The following is a 6,155-nucleotide window of genomic DNA, read 5'->3' on the forward strand; positions in this document are numbered from 1 at the left end:
TCTGCGTTTTACTCACTGTGAAGTGTGGGGATACCATGAGGCCCTATGGGACTTCCGGCTGCAGCTTTTGGCTAGCTGCAGATTATTTAGTGGAATTATACTTCTTTACCATAGAAATCCTTTGTGTTTTGTGGCCAGGGCTCTTTCTGCTTTAGGAGTTAGTCTACTGAGCATTCCAGTGGTGATGACTCTCTTAAGTTTTTTTTAAATTGGAGGTTCATACTAAAAAAGAAAAGTTATTTCTTGGTCGACTGAAATCAATGCACAGCCTAAAAGTTGAGAGTTATGTTTTATTTGGCAGACATTTCTGAGGACTCGAGCCCCTTGAACCCAGCATGACAGCCTCTCAGGTGGCTCTGAGGGACTGCTCCGAAGAGGTAGGGGAGGGGCTAGGATATATAGAAGGTTTACAGCAAAGAGCAGGTAGTTGGAACATTAAAAGATTACTTGTTAACTGAAGAAAAACAGGCATCTCAAGTTAAAGAATTTAGAGCTTTTCTATGTATGGGAGGGAGCAAACATTCGGGCTCATTGAATTCATTCCTCTGACAAGCACCTAGCTAACTAGGGCCAGTATCCTGTCCGTCCTTATTCTGAGTTCCCTCAGAGTGCACCACGGTGAGTGGCTGCAGAGGCCGGGCTGCAGGCTTGTCTTCCCTGGGGGGTGGCGGCAGCCGCTGATGACTTGACGGCTTCAGCATTGTTTACTGATATGGTTTGCAGTATTTTTTGTTCACATCTTCTACTATAGATCTTAATCCTAGAGATAGCTTTAGGTGATACATAGGTTTCAATGTTTTCATAATAAGGTCAGATGAAGCCCAATAACTCCTGGGTGTGGGGTAGGCTTGTGTTTGGGGACGATCATACAAAGAGTCTTTATGAGAAACATTTAAAAGCAAAGTGCAATTTGCCTAATAATAGCCCTCCTGGTAGAAAAGAATTGCTTTAACTTCTCTTGAGTGCTTTAATATCAACTCTGACAAAATGAACGCCTGTTGGCAATTTAACAGTTCCTTGGGTTTTAGCTGAAAGAAATTCAAATAAATGGGATGCTGCTAATGCTTGAGGTAAATGTGCAGTCTTCCAGGACTGGATTTAACTTGTTTTCCAAATATATATCACATAAAATATATGCAATACAAATATGTCACAATTATATGTCATTTAGATTTTTCTGCATTATTTTTTCTTTATTGTGTTATACTGATGCCTGATATCCCCAAACCTATGTGTATATTGGCTTTGCCACTGTGAGAGAGAATTAAATGGGAATCATGTGTGAATGAAAAATGTTGCCTGCCATATCAGCAAACAAAGGATGCTATGGCCATCAAGCCATCAGCCACTATCGCCTTCCCACCCCCACGGTGAGCCCTGAGTGAACTCAGGATGGAGACAAACTGGGCTGCCTACTGCCAAGTCATCAGCCACTGCAGCCACCCCCAGCAGTGCACCCGGAGGGGACTCAGGATGGGACAGAACAGGATACTGGCTCTAGACAGCTAAGGTGCATACCAAAAGAAAAATTTCAGTGAGCCCATATTTTTCCATCTTCCCATACACAGAAAAGTGCTAAATTCATTAACTTGAGATGTCTGACTTTCTTTAAGAGTAATCTTTTGCTGTTCTGATTACCTATTGTTGCAAAACTCCTATGTATCCTGGTTCCTCTCTTACCTCTTCAGAGCAGTCCCTCAGAGCTATCTGAGAGGCTGCCTCTTGGGCTTGAAGTTCTCAGAAAGTCTGCCAAATAAAACAGAGTTCTCAACTTTAAGGCTGTGCATTTGTTTCTCACTTGACAATATGTCTTCTTAAGTTTCACATTTTTATTTTGCTCTGTGTGAGAATCATCCAAACACACTCTAATTAAAAATGGTCAAAGGACCTAAATAAACATATCTTCAAAGAAGATAGACAAATGACAAATAAGCACATGAAAAGACGCTGAGCATTATAATAATTAGGGAAATGTAAATCAAAACCACAATGAGATACCACTTCACATCCACTAGAATGGCTATAATTTAAAAAAAGACTATCACAAATATTGATGAGGATGTGGAGAAATTGGAACCTTCAAAGGTTAACAGAGAGTTAAATATATGAAGCAGCAATTCCACTTCTAGGTAGACACCCAAGAAAAATGAAAACATATGTCCATACAAAAATCTGTCAATAGATGCTCATAGAAGAATTATTACAGCCAAAAAATAGAAACAACCAAAAATGTCTATCAACCAATAAATAGAATGTGGTATGTCCTTACAATAGGATATTATTAAATAAAATAAAGGAATGAAGTACTGACACATGCTACATGTATCAACCTTGAAGACATTATGCTAAGTAAAAGAAGCCCATTGCAAACTAACACACTGTGCATTTCCATTTATGAAACACCCATAATAGACAATTCTATAGAGACACAAAGATTATTGGTTGCCTAGGGCTGAAGGATTGGGAGAAGGTGGGGAGTGACTGCTAATGGATATGGGGTTTCTTTTTGGAATGATGAAAATATTCTAAAATTGACTGTGGTGATGATTGCATAATTCTATGACTATACCAAATACCATTGAAATGTACACTTTAAATGGGTAAATTTCATGGTATGTAAATTATATCTGATATATACATAGTATATCTGACATATGTATATTTAAATCCAAAGGGCTTGCTATGAGGGTATATGTTTTAAGGCAAATATAGATTTACAATTTTTTTGATTGAAGTACAATCAGTTACAATGTGTCAATTTCTGGTGTACAGCACGATGTCCCAGTCATGCATATACATACATATATTCATTTTCATATTCTTTTTCATTAAAGGTTATTACAAGATATTGAACATAGTTCCCTGTGCTATACAACAGAAATTTTTTAAAAAATCTATTTTTATATATAGTGACCAACATTTGCAAATCTCAAACTCCCAAATTTATCCCTTCCCACCTCCTTTTCCTGGTAACCATATGATTGCTTACTATGTCTGTGAGTCTGTTTCTGTCTTGTATATGAGTTCATAGTGTCCTTTTTTCTTTCTTTTTAGATTCCACATATGAATATCATGTGGTATTTTTCTTTCTCTTTCTGGCTTTACTTAGAATTACGATCTCTAGGTCTATCCATGTTGCTGCAAGTGGCATTATTTTATTATTTTCGACGGCCGAGTAGTATTCCATTGTATAAATATACCACCCAGTAATCTTGGCTATTGTATATAGTGCTGCTATGAACATTGGGGTGCATGCATCTTTTCAAATTAGACTCCCCTCTGGATATATATATATATATATATATATATATATATATATATACCCAGAAGTGGGATTGCTGGATCCTATGGTAAGTCTATTTTCAGTTTTTTGAGGAATCTCCAACCTGTTTTCCATAATGGCTACACCAAACTAGATTCCCACCAGCAGTTTAGGAAGGTTCCCTTTTCTCCACTGCCTCTCCAGCATTTATAGTTCATGAACTTTTGAATGATGGCCATTCTGACTGGTGTGAGGTGATACCTCATTGTAGTTTTGCTTTGCATTTCTCTGATAATTAGTGATATTGAGCATTTTTTCATGTGTCTATTGATCATTTGTATTTCTTCCTTGGAGAATTGCTTGTTTAGGTCTTCTGCCCATTTTTGGATTGGGTTATTTATTTTTTTCTTATTGAGTCGTATGAGCTGCTTATATATTCTGGAAATTAAGCCTTTGTCAGTCACATCATTTGCAAATATTTTCTCCCATTCCGTAGGTTGTCATTTTGTTTTGTTTATGGTTTCCTGTCCAAAAGCTTATAAGTTTAATTAGGTCCCATTTGTTTATTTTTGCTCTTATTTCTGTTGCCTGGGTAAACTGCCCTAGGAGAATATTGCTAAGATTTATGTCGGAGAATGTTTTGCCTATGTTTTCTTCTAGGAGATTTATCGTGTCTTGTCTCATATTTAAGTTAAACTAGATAATGGAGAGAAGGTCTGGTTCTAGGATACACACAAGAAAGATAGTTGGTTCTGTGGTTAATATATTATAAGCATAATTTTAACTTCCCAGACAGGTCTCTAAATCTAATCAACATTTAATAGAAAAGTGCTCAAACATTTTTATCAGAAATGTGAATACTTTCCAGGAGAGGTTGTTAATAACATCTTCAAAAAGTTCTGCTCCAGTCCACCTTTGGTAAGGCTTAAGAAAATTTTGTTCCCATAGAACTAGGTTCAGTGCCAGTTATGGCATTTAGTAGTTTTATGACCTTTGGTAAATTACTTAAACTCTTTGTGTCTTTGTTTTCTTAGCTGTAAGATGGGGACAATAATATCTATCTCACAGGACTACCCTAGGGTTTTAATGCCTGGCACAGAGAAAATGTTCAATTAATTCTAGTTTCCTTCCTTCCTTCCTTCCTTCCTTCCTTCCTTCCTTCCTTCCTTCCTTCCTTCATTTCTTTTTTCTTCCTTTCTTCTTCTTTGAGAGGTCAAGTGAGCTGATAAAGAGTAATGACCACCTTGTGCCCTTATGATAATCTTAAACAAAAAAGTATAAGGTGATATTGGGGAAAGTGGGAGAGTGAAAGATGGCTGGAGAAGAGAAAAGAATAAAAAATGTAGGAGGCCGAGACATCATACCCCCATTTTAAAAATAAAGTTCTCCATAATAATGCTGGCACTGGGGGTGAGGAAGTGGTCAGCAGAATAGAATACCTGATATTCTGAAAATTAAGCCTCATTGTCTATATCAACATTAAGCACTCACATACACATACTAGAAAATAGACTGATTCAGCCTTAATGATATAAGTAGATTTGCATTGAACTGAAAATATGTCCATGTGAAAGTATATCAAAATTAAAAGCTCATTTGCATATATATTATCAGTTAGAGAAAATGTTCATTGCAAGATAATCCGCCCTCTAGGAGAGGCCATTAGGTTGATTTGCATTCATTTAAATGTTCATGTGGGACATTGATTTTGTCTGTGCAATTACGAGGGTAGTTAATACATTGTGCTATTAAAACAGTTAAAAGACTGCACAGAAGTTGTAATACACGAAAGTGAGAATGCATGGGCCCAACTAGAAGGAAAGCTTCTTACATAAATAGACACCCTTCCTTCAGTGTGGGCAAAGAAATTGAAACTAGTCACTCCACACAAATCTCTCTCCACCCAGTGTTATTCTTGGAGCAGGGATTCATGAATGAACGGAGAGTCATTTTTATAGTAAGCAAAATAATAAGTAAATTACATAATATGTTAGAAGAGGTAGCAGATTGTAAGTATGGCCCCAGATTCTTCCCACTCCTGTTTGGACACCCTTCTACCATGTAATTTTTGTAGTATGAATTTGTAGGTCTTCTTACCAAGAATTGGAATCTATTTCTCAAATACGCTAAATCTAGGCTGGCCATTTGACTTTACTTCGGCCAATAGGACATTAGCAAATAAAGCAAAAACAGAAGCAAGATATGAAAAGTGCTAGCTTGCTGGGGCTTACTCCCTTACTGCTCTTGGAACCCTCAAACCACTATGTGACTGACTCCAAGGAAGACTGCTGGAAGATGAGAAAGCTATGTGGGAGAGAACAGAGGTCCCTCAGCCTGCCAACCACTACACATGTGAATGAGGCCATTCTGGATCATTCAGCCATTAGCTTGCCTGCCAGCTGACCACAGATGCATGAGCAAACCCAGGAGAGATCAGCTGAGTCAGTCCAGGCCAGAAGAACTGCACAGCTAACCTATAGTCTATGAGCTCAGTAAAATGGTGGCTGTTTTAAGCTTCTAAGTTTGCAGTATTTTGTGATGCAAAAGTGGCTAATGGGTACTGAAGGTTATAAATACTTGAGAGAGAAATAGAGCAGAGAAGGAGGGAGTAGAAGTATGTGTATGTTTTTCTTGGGGGGATATGTTGCCCCCCCCCCGCCAAGTTATTTTAAATAACTTTGTCAGGGAAGGCTTTGCTGAGCAGATAATGTTTGACTAAACATGTGAAGGAGATAAGGAAGTGATTCATGGGGTTATTTAAGAGAACATGCCTTGCAAAGGGGACAGCAAGTTGAAAGTTCCTGAGGCTCAATGTGTCTGGCTTCTTTGAAGAAAAGCAAGGTCAGGGTGTCTGGAGGGCGAAGAGGTAATAGGAGGCCAACTATTTCAGGAG

This window comes from Vicugna pacos, chromosome X (assembly GCF_048564905.1).
Source record: "Vicugna pacos chromosome X, VicPac4, whole genome shotgun sequence".
NCBI lineage: Eukaryota > Metazoa > Chordata > Mammalia > Artiodactyla > Camelidae > Vicugna > Vicugna pacos.